At 49.6% G+C, this 16,449-nt stretch overlaps 4 pseudogenes; all 4 read left to right on the top strand.

Moving 5' to 3' along the window:
- The first annotated feature begins 540 nt into the window (after window positions 1-540).
- Window positions 541-659, top strand: LOC143931349 (5S ribosomal RNA; annotated as a pseudogene).
- Window positions 660-4,186: 3,527 nt separating this feature from the next.
- LOC143931845 (5S ribosomal RNA) lies at window positions 4,187-4,305 on the top strand (annotated as a pseudogene).
- Window positions 4,306-4,367: 62 nt separating this feature from the next.
- Window positions 4,368-4,487, top strand: LOC143931894 (5S ribosomal RNA; annotated as a pseudogene).
- A 98-nt stretch (window positions 4,488-4,585) lies between these two features.
- On the top strand, window positions 4,586-4,704 carry LOC143932169 (5S ribosomal RNA; annotated as a pseudogene).
- Window positions 4,705-16,449: the final 11,745 nt, after the last annotated feature.

Here is a 16,449-nt window from a genome sequence, read left to right on the forward strand (position 1 = left end):
AAGAGATAATAACAGAAAGCTTGGCACATATATCATCAAGTGCAAAATAGGACAGGGATTGCAGAGGTTATGGTACACGGTCAATGACATAAAAGCTCTTCACAGCTCACAAACAAAAAAAAAAGATAACCGAGTATGTTCTAAGCCTACCAGCGTAACACAAAGAGCATCCAACTTCCCACAAGTGGGACTGCGGATGCTAGACTGCAAGGTCCCTAGTTGCAGCAGACAAACAATGTTGTACCAAGTAACTAATAAGAAAGCGTGGGGAGAAAGTGAGGGGCGGGGTTTTCCGGGTTGTCCATGTCCAGTTACGTTCCCCACGTAGGACTACCCGTATTGGGTAATAGCCCAGGATTGGGCGCGTTGCCGGGCGCCGGCTGCCTCCCTGTAATGGGGGGGCGGTGGGCGGCAGGCAAACAGTTTTAAACAGAAGTAGGCTTCTTTTTATGTTGTTGGCGTTTACCTGTTTATTTTGCTTGTTTACCAAGGTGACCATCTTGGCATTTAACAAGAGGGTTGAGAGTGCCCAAAGAGATCACCTACGGCCCCATCACCCTGAAAGCGCCCAATCTCATCTGATCTCAGAGGCTAAACAGTGTCGGGCCTGGTTAGTACCTGGATGGGAGACCGCCTGGAAATACCAGGTGCCATAGGCTTCTTTTTATGTTGTTGGCTTTGAACTGTTTATTTCGCTTGTTTCTCAAGGCGACCATCTTGGCGTTTGTCAAGAGGGTTGGGCGTGTCTTGAAGAGAACGCTTACGGCCACATCACCCTGAAAGCGCCCGATCTCGTCTGATTTCATAGGCTTAGCAGCGTCAGGCCTGGTTAGTACCTGGATGGGAGACTGCCTGGGAAGACCAGGTGACATAGAAGGATCTGGCCTGGTTAGTGTCTTGATTGGGAGATCGCCTGGGAATACCGGATGCCGTAGGATTCTTTTTATGTTGTTGGCTTTGACCTGTTTTTTTTCCCTTGTTTCCCAAGGTGACCATCTTGGCATTTGTCAAGAGGGTTGAGAGTGCACAAAGAAATTGCCTACGGGCACAACACCCTGAAAGCGCCCAATCTCGTTTGGTCTCAGAGGCTAAGCAGGGTTGGTCCTGGTTTGTACCTGGATGGGAGACCGCCTGGGTTTTCCAAATGCCGCAGGCTTCTTTTTATGTTGTTGGCGTTGACTTGTTTTTTTTGTCTGTTTCCCAAGATGACCATCTTGGCGTTTGTCAAGAGGGTTGAGCGTGCATTTGATCTCAGAGGCTAAGCAGGGTTGGGACCTGGTTAGTACCTGGATGGGAGACCGCCTGGGATTTCTCGATGCCATAGGCTTTAGTTTTAAGTTGTTGGCATTGACTTATTTTTTTTTTAATTATTCTTTTATTAAGTAGAACAACATAAATATAACAGTCAACCATACAGCATGACCCAGGGTCACAATTACATTGTAACAAAAAATAGGCAGCCAAATAACTCTGGGTTCTCAGAGGGGAGTCCTACAGTTTCATGCAGAAAAGAGAGAAACCCCACCTCCGACATGTAGTACAGAAGTACTGAGTAACGGAGTAGTGCAGCTCCGTTCAGACAAATGTAATCATGGAGAACAACTGGGACCACAGCGAGCCAGCTTATCATGACCTACCTGAACCAGAGTAAAATATGAGCCGGTCATGTCCAGAACCCTGGGGTTCTTCTGGGTCCCGAAGGCTAGTAAGGAGACAAGGCATAGTCAAAAGGGAGGACGGGGGAAGAAGAGAGTGCAAAGACGGAGAGAGAGGAGGTGGGGGGATGGCGGCGGGAAAAAAAAGAGAAATAAAGACAAAAAGGGAGGGGGGAATGCCACCCAGGGCAGACATGGCCTACGTAGGTAAACATTAGATGTTCAGTCGTTTTCTGGGACAGAGGCACTGCTCACCTCCCGAACGTAGTCTCGAGTACCAGTAAAATACCTGCAGGGCCTCCATGTAACACTAAATGCCTCTTCAGTGTTGTGAAGGGTGGCGGTCAATTCTTCCATCCGGAGAATATGATTGATTTTGGAATACCACAGCACCTTGGATGGGGGCTGAGGCTGCCTCCACAGTGCGGGAATGCAGGCCCGGGCGGCATTCAGGAGTTGCATCGTGAGGGTTTTTTTGTATTTTCGAACAGGCTGTTCGGTCAAGTGTAGAAGGCACGCTGCTGGGAACCCAAAAGTTCCTCAAGGCCGGGCATGCCCAGAAAAGGCGTCCCATGATCCCCGTATCTGAATTTCCCCTCCAACAAACATCCGGGATCGATCTATCCATTTTATTCAGAAGTTATGGGACTCTATACCAGCGTGAGACTATCTTGTATCCTGATTCTTGATATTGGTTTGCGATGGAAGCTTTATGTACTAAGGTCAGGATCTTCCCTATCTGTTGTGGGGTAAATGTGATGCCTAAGTCCCTCTCCCATTTGTGGATAAATGGTGGGGGTCGACTCCTCCTCCTGACTACTCAATAGGTTGTACAGGAGGGAGAGGGTGTGTCGCACAGGTTCCCTTTTGTGACAGATGGATTCATACGGTGTCAGGTCTCTAGGAGTGTAGGGGGCCCTTTGTATGGCCAGAAGAAAGTGACGAAGTTGATAAGCACTAAACAAGTCAAGCGGAGGGTCAGAAAGCTCGGCGACAGTTTGCGTGGTCGGGAGCCCTCCCGAGGGCGACACCTCTCCCAGTCGCTGTTTCCCCACCACTGTCAACTGTCGCAGTTTCTTGCTGGTAAATCCCGGTGGGAAGTCTGGATTACCTATAACCGGAGTCATTGGTGATGGCAGGGGAGCAATGTGTGTGCAGCGGAACAACCTCCGCACAACAGCCAACGTAGCTCCCACTACGGGGTGACCTCTGAGGTCTTTTGGTAGGGAGGACAGGAGCCACGGGGAGGTCAATAGGGGAATGGATCCATCCTCAATCTCCATCTCCACCCACTGCTTGTGTGGGCCATTACAATGCCAATCAACGACTTTGGCTAGCAGAGTCACTCTGTAGTATTGTCTGAGATCTGAGAGACCCAGACCCCCCTTGTCCTTTGGTCTGGCAAGCAATTGCAAACGGGCTCTGGGCGGTTTGCGCGCCCAAATAAAGTCCCGGAGCAGCACCTGCAGTTGTCTGAAAAAAATTGGGGGTAACCGGATCGGTAATGTCTGGAACATGTGTAAGATCCGCGGGAGGGCCGTCATTTTGAATGCATTACAGCGCCCGAACCAGGTCAGTGTTAAAGCATGCCAGTTTCCCAAATCAGATTTCAGTCTATCCAGGAAAGGGACAAAATTAAGCGGGTACAATTGCGCTAAATCCGCTGCGATGTCAACGCCCAGGTAACATATCGATTTTTCAGCCCAGTAGATGGAAAAGCGGAGCGGAGCCTATTGGCCTCACCATCCGGGACCGATATATTCAATACAGCTGACTTGGCGCAATTGATTTTATAGTTTGATAGGCTGCCGTATCGCTGGAGAGACGCAAGTATATTGGGACGCAAAATGTGTGGATTGGAGACGGAAAAAATTAGATCGTCAGCCTACGCCGCAATTTTGTAGTGTGGTGTGCCGAGGGTTTGGATATGCCAGTAATATTCGGGTCATTCCGAACGTGACACATAAGTGGTTCCAGTGTCAGAATAAAAATGAGGGGAGACAGAGGGCACCCCTGCCTCGTCCCATTAGTGATGGGGAAAGAGTCCGAGCACCACTTGTTCACCCGTACCGCTGCCGACGGCGTGGAGTAAAGCGGGTTGAGAGTGCCTGAAGAGATTGCCTATGGCCACATCACTCTGAAAGCACCCAATCTCGTCTGATCTTGGAGGCTAAGAAGAGTCGGGCCTGGTTAGTACCTGTAGGCTTCTTTTTATGTTGTTGGCGTTGATTCGTTTTTTTTTTTTTTGCTTGTTTCCCAAGGTGACCATCTTGGCATTTGTCAAGAGGGTTGAGAGTGCCCAAAGAGATTGCCTATGGGCACATAAGCCTGAAAGCGCCCGATCTCCTCTGATCTCAGAGGCTAAACAGGGTCGGGCCTTGCTAGTACCTGGATTGGAGACCACCTGGGAATACTAGGTGCTGAAGGCTTCTTTTTATGTTGTTGGCGTTGACTTGTTTTTTTTTTTTGTTTGTTTACCAAGGTGACCATCTTGGTGTTTGTCAAGAGGGTTGAGAGTGCCTGAAGAGCTCGCCTATGGCCACATAACCCTGAAAGCACCAGATCTCGTCTGATCTCAGAGACTAAACAGGGTCGGGCCTTGTTAATACCTGGATGGGAGACCAGTTGGGAATACTAGGTGCTGTAGACTTCTTCTCATGTTGTTGGCGTTGACTTGATTTTTTTTTTTGTTTCCCAGTGCCTGAAGAAATCTCCTACGGCCACACCACCCTGAAAGAGCCCAATCTCATCTGATCTCAGAGGCTAAGCTGGGTTGGGACCAGTTTAGTACCTGGATGGGAGACCGCCTGGGATTTCCAGATGCCGTAGGCTTCTTTTTATGTTGTTGCCGTTGACCTATTTTTTTCCGTTTGTTTCCAAGCTGACCATCTTGGTGTTTGTCAAGAGAGTTGAGAGTGCCTGAAGATATTGGCTACGGCCACATCACCCTGAATCTGTTCCATCTCATCTGATCTTGGAGGCTAAGCAGGGTCGGGCCTGCTTAATGCCTGGATGGGAGACCGCCTGGGAATACCAGGTGTCGTAGGCTTCTTTTTTTTTCAAATATAATTTTTTCTCCAAATAGGGGAAGACGGTCCCCCGAGTACATAATGCAACAGAGAAATACAGAGCAAAAAGCAGCTGAACAATACCTGATACAGGTATATTTGCAACTGTGAGTCTGCCTTCCATCAATCACAATGATTCGAGGCACGGATAAAGTACTGTACCAAGATGCAGGGTCACACAAACCCCAGGTCCCTCCGGCATAATCCATCCAGAGGAGGGGGGTGGGGCCGTCATTCCCAATTTTCCACTCTTTCCAAAAGAGAGAGGGGGTGGAGGGGGTGAGAGATAGGGGATATTTTAATGTCCTCTATTTTCCTAAGCCAGTGAGTAATGAAAGGGGGGAACATTTTTTCCAATAGAGAGGGATGCAGGATTTCGCCGCATTTATCACATGCCGTAAAATTGATTTTTTTGTACTTCTTAATGGGAATCTGTGAATGGTGCAAGAGAAAGAATGCAGCCTCTTCCTGGATGGAGAAGTCTGTGAATTTTTGTGTTATGCATCAGATCTCTGTCCAGAAGTCCACCAAGCTGGGGCAGGACCAAAAAATGTGCAGCTACGTGCCCTCTTCTTCTCCACACCTCCAGCATATGTTCGAGGAAGAGGGGAAACATTTCTGCAGCTTTGATGGTGTCAAATACCACCTGGTGAGAAGTTTAAAATTCGTCTCCTGTATCTTTGTGCACAGCGACATTTTGAGAGCCAAAGTGATAATGCGTTGTCTCTGTGCTGGGGAAAATGAGCAATTAAGGTCCTTTTCCCAGTTGGACAGACAGGTTAAGTGTGGGTAATCTGTTTGAGAGAGAATGTGGGCCAAAGGGCCTTCGCTCCTGCATAGAGTCTCAAACTCCGTCTGAGGGCGGGCAAACGTTTGAGGATTGGGGATGGAATGGAGAAAATGATGTCGTTGCGCCGCTCTCCAAAAAGGCAGTTGTAAAAGCCCTGTCGGATCTGTTAGGGTTGAGAAAGAAGGCCATTTTCCATCAATGACGAATTTAGATGCATTGTCTAGGTTGGAATTTCTAAGTGGGTCCCCAGTTCAAAGGTTGGATGGTCACATATAGGGAATAGGGGGGAAGTCAAAGACGTGAGTGTGTTTTGGGTAGCGATCAGGTGACTGACTTTCAACTAAGCCCCTATAGTGGGATGTGACATAAATTCTGTGGGTAAATACTTATAGCACCACATGGCGCTTCTTTTTTTTTAACAGCACAAGTTTATTGAACAACTCAGTTATAACAAGATATTACAGTAGGTACAAACATTAGCCTCTTCATAGGTGATGGACAGTAATACATCTTACATTAAGGAAAATTCCTGACAATGATAGTATAGACTCCAATATAGCTCACTCCACACACGTATGCAGATTTTCCACCCACCTATCCCATATTTTGTGGTATTTGGCTGGACACCCACGATTTCTATACACCAGTTTAATCAAGGGTAGCTTACTATTAATGCCCATTACCCATTCCTGCATAGTAGGCATGGTTGGACGCATCCAGTATTTAGCCACAAGCTTTCGTGCGGTAAACAGCGTAGAGTGCAAAAATGTAGCCAAGTATTGATCAACAGAGGTATCAGGAAATATACTAAGTAGGCAACTCTTAGGGTCAAGTTGAAGGGGTGAACCCATGTGGTCATGTAGAAACCTGACAATCTACCCCCAATACTCCTGGACCAATGGGCATTGCCAGAGAAGATGGTAGAAAGTACCAGTCATACAAGAGCAACGGGGACACTTCGGGTTATAGTCAGGATGATACTTAGCTATCCGGATAGGGGTGAGATAGGACCTGTGTATCACATAGTACTGCGTTAGTCGGTCAGGTAGGCTAAGCGAAGCCTGTTGAACGTTCTCAAGGGCATCCTCCCATTCCTCCCCATCAAAGGGACCTATGTCCTCTTCCCATCTCAACCTGGCCCGTTCAGTGGTTTGCGCCACCAAGCGGGCCCGGAGTAGGCCGTATAGAGTCGAGATCAATTTAGCCGGTTCTTCTCCCAAAATTACATCTGTCAAAGCCAACGACTGTACATTCGGGAAGTCCTGAGCAAATTGCGCACGAAGCGCGTGTCGCAATTACAAGTAGCGAAAGTGCATATGAGGGGGTATTTTAAATTCCACTTGTAGGGAGGGAAAATCCCTTACGCCCATAGGAGTCACCACCTGATACAGAAAAAGTATCCCTCTAGAAGCCCACAAGTCTACATCTGGTAAGCCAGACATCTCACGAAGCAGGGGGTTGCGCCATAGCGTTGTATGTGAGTGGTAATAGTCAGTAATCTAAGGGCTAGTTTCCAAATACTCCGGTGGTGTGGCAGGATCCGGGACCGGGCATCCCTAACCCCACCACCCCGAAAAATTATCTGAAGGGGAGTATCAACAAGGGATTCAGCCCTCCCGCCCACCAAGGCCTGATATCTGTGACTATCCGCTCTATGGAGGTGATAAAAATGGGAAATCTGGGCTGCTATGTAGTATGTGTGGAAATCAGGGAGAGCCAGTCCCCCCATAGAGGTCGGGTTTTTAAGTGTGTTCCATGCCAACTTATGTGTAGATGGGCCCCAGATAAAGGTGTTTAAGACACCGTCTAATGTTTTAAAGAACGCCACGGGGACCATGACAGGGGAATGCCAAAGTACATAAAGGAGTTTCGGCAGGAGGATCATTTTAGTAATATTAATCCGTCCCATAACCCCAATAGGGAGACGGGACCATGCCTTAGTCTTCTCCCGCACATACAGAAGCAGTGGTTTAAGATTAAGGTGAATATACTCCCCAGGTTCCCTCGTAACCTGCACTCCCAAATACTGAATGGAGGATACCCTGGAGAGCGGGAGAGAAGCTGCATCCCGGTCCGGGGAGAACAAGTCAATGGGTAGAACCTGCGACTTGGTCCAATTAATATGCAGACCGGAATGACCACCAAACTCCTCTATGACCCCCAGGGCAGCCTCCAACGACCGACCCGAGTCCTCTAAATACAGTAAAGTATCATCCGCATACATACTTACCGATTCCACCAGAGAACCGCGTCGGAGGCCTACTACAGCCGGGTGTGCCCGAAGTGCAGCAGCCAACGGTTATGCCGCCAAAGCATATAACATAGGAGACAACCCTGACGTGTGCCACGGCCCAGCTGAAAGGGGTCCGACACCCATCTGTTAACCGCTACTCTAGCCATTGGGCGATAGTATAGGAGAGTAATCCATTTAGCAAAATTGGGGCCAAACCCAAATTTACCCAAGCATTCCCAAAGATAATTCCACTCAATGGAATCAAACGCCTTAGTGGCATCCAGTGACACGACCACCCTCGAGCCTACTTTGTCATGCTCAGCCTGGATATTCATATATAACCGGCGGATATTAATGGCCGTGTTTTTCCCGGGCATAATCCGGGTGAACAAGTGATAGGATGACTCCACTCAGACGGTGGCAAGTACTTTAGCCAAAATTTTAATATCTGCTTGGAGCAGCGAGATGGGGCGATAGGAATCCGGGCAGTGGGGATCCTTTCCTGGCTTGGGTATCACTATAATAACTGCCTGCCGTAGAGTATCAGGTAGGGACCCGGAGTCAAATATGTGTGTATATAATCTCAACAATTCTGGCACTAGTGTCTCAGAGTAGTGGGCATAGAAATCCAGGGGAATACCATCCAGTCCAGGGGCCTTAGCCGTTGCAAGGGATGCCACCGCTAGCCTAATCTCATCTGCCGATATCGGGGCCTCAAGAGACTCAACCTGAGCCTCAGACAGGTGGGGAAGAGAGATATCTCGGAGGTATGCCCCAGTCTCAGTCCTCGGCCTATGTACCTGCGACTCATAAAGGGCAGCATAGTAAGCACGAAACATGGTGGCCACTGTTGGCGGATCAGTCACCTCCTCACCCCCATTGTCAGTCAACGAAACCACCACCGGGGGCTTGGAGTCCCGATGCGCCAAGTAGGCCAGCAACTTTTCCGCCCTCTCTCCTTGTTCAAACACCCGTTGCTTAACAAAAAACAACTTTTGCTTAGCCTGTTCAATGTGGAGGTGATCTACTAGCCTTGTGTGGTGTCGTAATACCTGGGCCTTAGCAGGTGTGGGGTCAGTAGTGAAGTCAGTGGTCACCGAGGCTAGCTCCCGTAGGGCATTAGATAGCAAAGTCTTGGAGGTACGCTTCAACCGGTTAATCCGGTGTGTTAAAGGGGAGCGTACGTGCAGTTTAAAAGCCTCCCAGGTACAGTCAACCGGAGCCGTCCCCTGATTAGTAGTAAAGAAAAAACCCCATTCGTCCCCTAAGTCTTCGCTGTCACTCAAGGCGGTTAACCAGAAGGGGTGAAGCCGCCATGGTTTCGGTCCAGTAGGTCGGGTCAAGGAAAAAGTTGCCCAGCAAGGAGCGTGGTCTGACAATGATCTAGCATAATAGCCCGTGTCTACTAGCCTGGGTAACAACTGGGCGGACACAGCAATATAATCTATACGTGACATGGTGGAGTGAGTTGCAGAGAAACAGGAGTAAACACGTTTAGCCTGATATTTAAATTGCCACAGATCTGTAAGAGAGAATTCCTGAAACGTGCGACCTAGGCCAGTATCTCCCGGTAAATGATCCCCTCGAGTAGAGCTCATTCTATCCACCCCCGGATTCAAAACCATATTAAAATCACCCAGCCAAATTGCGTGGACATTAGGGTGTTGAGCCATAAAAGATAATCCCTCTGTAATTAGTCTATGATCATAAGGCGGGGGTACATAATAGGCGAGAATAATGTACTGTTCTCCGTGCAATAAGCAGTGTATAAATATATATCTGCCCTGCAGGTCTGTCTGCAAAGAAACCAAGGAAAACTGTGCCGTTTTAGATATCAATACAGACACCCCGCGAGAATAGGACGTATGGGTGGGCCCATCCAATCCACGGGCGACGCAAAGCTATTTGCAATCTCCCAGTTATATGCGTCTCCACCAGGACTGTGATATCCGCTCTATAAGTTTTGAGACACCCAAACACTGCCGCCCTCTTAATTCCACGTCAGCAACTTCAGGGTACCCATGGCGTGGTCTCAGCCAATATCACAAGGAGGAAAATAGTATCCAAACCACCCCTCAAAGCAGTATCCATTCCCATATTCATCAGAGTATACATGAAAAAGAGACATTTGTCTGTTCCATAACCAAATAAAGCTTGTGCCATAAACTAAGCATAAAACATAACATACTATAACATAATAACTACAACCCATCCCCACCCTCCCTGCTCTCAGCCACCCCAACTTGGCTGGAGCTCTCTTCCCAAAACAAACCATTGAACACTAGGCAATGTCAATAACAATAAGCCACTGGACCCAGTGACAAGACCAAGTCTTCTCCCGTCATAACCCGGCTTGTAGGCCGGAGCCGGACCATGCGTCCATTTCCCACCCCACTCCCATTGGTGCAGTGCCCAGTTCAGCAGCGGGACATAACAGTCCAGTAAAGGGCATGTATCAGGGGAAAGTCAAAGTTCTGCAGTCCCATGCAGCAAGCCCAGATGACCCGCGTCCCCCCCACCCCCCCAGGGAAAGGGCCCAATAGAGCCCGCCAAGTGGGTCCCCCAAACTAAGAGGGAGGGGGAAGGGGTATTGTGTAACGAACCAGGGGGATGTCCGCAGAGCGTGGCCATAGGCAGCAGTACATGTTCAGTCAACAAGAGCAACGGCCATCCATGTTAGAGAGGGGGAACAGAAGCATCAATTCAGGGACTGAGGATAATGAACCACGCATAGGCAGTCCAACAGCGATCTGCTTGCACACGGGCAAATAGAAAGGGGGAGCAAATAGAGTACTCACAAATCTTCCAACGATTTTAGTCTCGAGGTGGCCGATTTCGAGCCGCGTCTCTCTGGTCCAACCAGGAAACTGCCATCTCAGGAACTTCAAAAAAGTAGGCCCTATCTTCCCCCACTACGCGGAGTCTGGCCGGGTACAACATGGCGTACTTGAGGTGATGTGCCCTGAGGCGCCTCTTGACTTCCACAAATCGGGAACAACGTTTTTGAACTTCTGCGGAGAAGTCGGGAAACACTGAGATATGTCCGTTCTGAAACGGGATGTTGCCTTTTTCACGAGTAAGGCGAAGGATGGCATCCCTATCCCGGTAATTTAGCAGCTTAGCAATGCACGTGCGAGGAGGTGCCCCCTCCGGCGGCGGGCGGGCAGGCATTCTGTGTGCCCTTTCAATAATAAATGAGGTAGAAAACGCCTCCCTACCGTAGGCCTTAATCAGGAGAGATTCCAAAAATGTCGCCGGGTCAGCCCCCTCGGAGCCCTCCGGCAGGCCGATAAAGCGGAGGTTAGATCTGTGGGCCCTATTCTCAAGGTCGTCCTGTTTCTGGGCCAGCTGCTGGAGCTGCTTTTGCACATCCTCCTGGGCATGCTGCAGAGGGAACAGGACATCTTCGGCCTGACTGATCCGGGTTTCAGTTTCCTTCACTCTGTCACGCAGTTTAGCCATGTCCTGTCGGATAAGTGAGACATCCACCTTAACCTCCTCAAGCTTAGTTGTCAGTGTGGTCTGGCAGGTACTGTAGAAATCGGCTCAAGCACCTTCGCCGTGTCTGAGGTAGCAGGTTCTGCAGCCGGAGTGGACTGTCTGCCATTTTGGCCCTCATGGTCCCGCCGGAACTTTTTAAGAGATGCCGCCGCTGCAGACTGCTTCTTCGTCTGAGACATCGTCCCAATGTATGCACGAGAAAGTAGCGGGTATTACACCGGTAAGATCGTAGGTAAAATAGTCAGTGGGCACCCAGGATCACTACAGGAGATCGCGGTAGGAGCGGAGCTCAGGTCACAAGCGTCCTACTCCATTGCTGTCCAGGCCACGCCCCCCCCCCCCCACATTGCGCTTCTTAGCGGAATTCGGGAGTGAGCTTAGAAAGATTGTTTTGATTCCAGTCCAATACACGCCCCAGATGGGAGGCCAGGTAGTAGCGTCGCACGTCAGGGAGAACCAACCCTCCCTGTTGTTTAGACAATGTCAGCTGTGACCGCTTAAGTCTGGGATTTTTGTGGGCCCAGTTAAATTGAGTGAGCAAGGATTGAGCTTGCTTAAAAAACGGGACTGGAATCTGGATCGGGAGAGCTTGGAAAAGATAAGTAAATTTAGGGAGTATGTTCATTTTAATGAGATTGCATCTCCTGAACCAGGAATGGAGGTCAGAATGCCACCCGTGAAGCAAACTGCGGATCTTAGTGACAAGGGGTGGGGGGAAGTTCAACATAAACGTACGCGCGATGTCCGGTGGAATGTAAGTACCTAAGTACTTAAGGGCTGTATGGGTCCATTTAAATCGAAAATTGGACTGCAAGTCTATTAACGTTTGCGGGGGGACTGCAACCCCCATGGCCTTTGATTTCAAGAAGTATCCCGTAGATCTGGAATTCCCGAAGGAGATTTGGCAAGGAAACTCTGGGATTCGTCAGCGAGAACAGCATGGCAGATATCTTGCACTCAATAGTACCCATTTGGAGTCCCATTATGTCTGAGTTTTGTCGAATTGTGGAGAGAAAGGGTTCCAATGACAGTGGGAATAATAGGGGCGACAGGGGGCAACCCTGTCTGGTCCCATTCCCGATGTCAAGGGGAGATGAGAGAACCCCATTCGCTTTGACTTGAGCTAAAGGGCGTGAGTATATCTTACTTATCCATGCCAGCATCCGTTCACTCAGACCTATATGGCGAAGGACCGAGAACATTAATGTCCATTTGACCCGATCAAAAGCCTTCTCGGCATCAGTACTCATGAAAAGACATGGGGTCCCAGATGACTTTGCTTTATGGATCAGGGTAAGCACCTTAATGGTGTTGTCCCTATCTTCCCTGGTGGAAATAAAACCTAACTGGTCAATATGTATAAGGGACTGCAAGTGATGTGCCAATCACTTGGCGAGGATTTTAGAGAATAGTTTTAGGACCGAATTTAGGAGGAAAATGGTTCTGTAGCTCCCACATAGGCCCGGGTCTTTGCCCTCCTTAGGTATCAACGAGATGTGGGCTCCAAGGGTATCCTCAGGAAAATCCCCATTTGAGCTCAGAGTATTAAATAAATTCACCAAGCGCGGGCCGAGAATAGGGAGGAAGGTCTTAAAGTATTGTGCGGTATATCCGTCAGGGCCCCGAGCCTTACCCACCTTCGGAGGTCCCACGGCTGTCTTGACTTCTTCCAGTGTGATCGGGTCCTCCAAGTACTCCCGTGATTCCGATGAGAGGGTTGGTAGACCAGAACCGGTTACATATCTGTCTATATTGTCCTGTCCAGACCCTGAATCGGGCAGGTTGTAGAGATCAGAGTAACATTTTTCAAAGACTTCGGCTATTTGGGTTGGGGTAGAGGCCCTCTGGCCATTCTCATCTATCAACTGTGGTATGTAAGAGCCAGATTTCAACTCCTTTACCGACCTGGCTAAGATTTTTCCGCATTTGTCCCCTGACTCCTACATCAGTTTACGACAAAACTGGAGTGCCGCTTTCGCTTTATAATGGAGTAGGTCAGCAATATGGGTACGGAGTGTCCCCAATTCGATCTCTAAGGTCCGTGAGGGGGAATGTTTATGTTTCGCTTCCACAGAGGCAAGTTCATGAAACAGATTAGCAAGCTGTTCCTTCCGTGTTTGTTTGATGCGCGCCCCGTGCCTGATAAGTACCCTGCGGAGTACTGACTTGTGAGCCTCCCAAATTATCCCCGGGTCACAGTCCTGCGTTTAGTTTTCTTGGAAATAAAGGTCCAATTCCCTGGTTACATCTGCTAAAACTTCTGGTATCTGGAGGAGGCTCTCATTAAGGCGCCAGAATAGAGACCTAGGTGAGGGGTTCCTAGAGAGGGTGTAGGTAAGGGTTACGGGAGCGTGGTCGGACCAAGTAATATGGCCGATGGAGGAAGAGCTCACCAAGTGCAGTTGGTCATGTGGAATCAAGAAGAAGTCTATCCTCAAGTATGATTTGTGAGGGGAAGAGCAAAAAGAGTAGTCCCTTTCCCCAGAGTGTTGCAGACGCCAGACATCAACTAATTGGTCATTCAGTAAACACTTAGTAATCCGCTTTCTAGAGGAAATGAGGAGCGAGGAGCAAGAGGCAGAAGTGTCAACCGATGGCGAAAGGGGACATTAACGTCCCCACCTAATATCAACTGGCCCTCCCGAAAGTCACATAATCTGTGCAGGGTAGTTCTGAGGAACGTGTCTTGGTGATCATTGGGAGCGTACACAGTGGCAAATGTAAAAAGGCGCTCTCCAATGTGGCCCCTAAGAAAAAGATATCGGCCCCCAGGGTCCACCAGAGAATCCTGGAGAACCCAGGGGAGCCTGCTAGAGATCAGAATGGAGACTCCCTTGGTCTTAGAGGAGGGGTTAGTAGAGTGGTAGACCTTAGGGAAGGATCTCGACCATAGAAAGGGGAGGGTAGTATTTTTAAAATGTGTTTCTTGTATAAAGGCCACATCAGTACAGGAAGTCTTCAGTTCTCACAGGAGGATCCACCGTTTTTCAGGGGAGTTCAGTCCCTTAACGTTTAGAGAGGTGACCTTGACTGAGTCTGCCATCGCTCCTCGGGGAGGGGGACGTCAGAGAAAAGCAAAGAAAGTTGAACCAAGGTAGGTTTTGGGTAGGTAATGCATGGAGGGAACTAAGGGGGAGAAAGGAAGGGCAAATGGAAGGAAAGGTAAAGGGAAAAAGAGGCCGGGCACCTCAACCCCAGGGGGAGAGGGAAATTAAGGGTTGTCCGCACTCAACAGTACAGGAAGGGTATACTAAAACAGCACAATTATGCTATAGCGCTTACCAGATGTACACTGGGTTTAAAGCGCTGTCCTACTTGGGTTGGTGGGTAGACAGGTCGGAGAGGGAGCCCCCGAATCCTAGTCCCCCCAGTCCCGGCAGTGGTAAATGTCACGTCTGATACCGGTATGCAAGTAAAAGACAATCAGTAACATCATAGAACCAAAAAACAATAGTATAACCAAAACAGAGGTAGAGCATATAACTGTCAGCACTGAGGGGTCTCCTCGGCTCGCCCTAAACGTAGGCATGCACGAGGGAGCCTGTCACAACAGAAAAGGCATCACAGAATGGGATCCACCACCCCCCGTCCCATACCCCTAAAGTACATGCAGTCCCCGAACAAATGCATTTCTCCCTTTGGCAGATTGTCCTCTCCTTACCCCCTCTCCCCCGTCCACGCCCCAGGGGGAAAAGGGGCAGGGAAAGGGGGAGTGGAAGGGGGGAAAGGGGGAGGGAAAGGAGGGAAGGGAAGGGTGGGAAGGGGGGAAGGGAGGGGGGAAACAGGGGAGAGGGGACAAACATGCGGAAATGTCAAGTCCTTTAGCGCACTCCCACCAGCAAACACCCAGACCCCATAAATTTCAACTCCTCCCCTCCATGGTCACCACATCAAGATGAAAGAGGAGCAGCCCTGGTCGGTGCATAGAAAATCCGTCAGGCAAGGGGCTGGGGCCACCATCCCTCCATCCAACGGGAGACTTTACCCGAGCAGCAGTCCTGGGGCCCGCCAATTAGTGTCTCTCCTGCATCGCCATCGGGGGCTGTGTAGAGCTTCCAGAGGGAGGCTGGGACTGCCCAAACAGTAAGGGGTAAATCCTCCAGGGGGGTCCAGAGTCACCCTGGAGGGAAGCAGTGTCTCGTACCAATAGGCTCAATAAATAAGTCATCCAGGGTCCCCGAAAGCTGCAGAAGGCAATGTCGGCAAAGAGTAGGTGGGAGCCAAAGGGGGGGACGAGGGGCGCAACCAGGGGGAGGGGACACATATGCGGGAATGTCAAGCCCTTCCAGTACAGCGCACTAGGTATCACTCAAACCCCCCAAAGTGCAACTCCCCCATCTAAGGTCAAGACTCCAGAAGGGAAGATGAGCCGCCCTGGTCTGTACATGAAAGAACTTGCTGCCAAGGGGTTGGGGCCATCATCCCTTCCTCCAATGGGAGATGCCACCGGCATGACAGCCCCGTGTCTTGTCAAGTGGTGCCCCTCTGACAATGTCGTTGTGGTATATGTGGAGCATCCAGGGAGAGGCAGGGGCCACCCAAACAGTGAGGGGTAAAGCCTCCAAGGGGGACCGGTGTTAGACAGGAGGATAGCGGTGTCTTGTACAAGTTGGTTAATTAGACAAGTCATCCAGTGTGTTCCTGTGAGCAGCGGAAGGAAAGGTCGGTAAGGATTATGAATGGGTGGGGGCCAGGGAGTGCATAAAACTGCCACCAGATGACCGGGGCAGAGAGGGCAAGGGGATGAAAGTCAGATCTGGTAGGTGGGGGCGGGGGTGAGGAGTTTCCCTCATATTACTCACATTGGCCATCCCTTGAAGCTGAGCGCTCTGCATACCCAGGACGTTCTTCTGTATAATCTAGCCTATGTGTATACAGTAGCCTGTCTTTTGTACACATTAGCCAGTCCTCTGTATACACTAGTCTGTCTGTATACACTAGTGTATACAGATAGGCTAGATTATACAGAAGAACGTCCTGGGTATGCAGAGATGGAGGCTAGGGTATACAGAGAGAGATGCTAGAGTATGCATACTTGCTAGTGTATACAGACGGGCTAGTGTATACAGAAGACCGGCTAGTTTATATAGGGAGGCTAATGTGTGCAAAAGACAGGCTAGTGTATACAAATAGGCTAGATTATAGAGAAGAACATCTTGGGTATGCAGAGAGAGAGGCTGGGTTACACAGAGAGGATGGTGT

The sequence above is a fragment of the Lithobates pipiens genome, unplaced genomic scaffold (genome assembly GCF_037356315.1).
Source record: "Lithobates pipiens isolate NorthernLeopardFrog02 unplaced genomic scaffold, aLitPip1_a1.2 Scaffold_25, whole genome shotgun sequence".
Classification (NCBI taxonomy): Eukaryota; Metazoa; Chordata; class Amphibia; order Anura; family Ranidae; genus Lithobates; species Lithobates pipiens.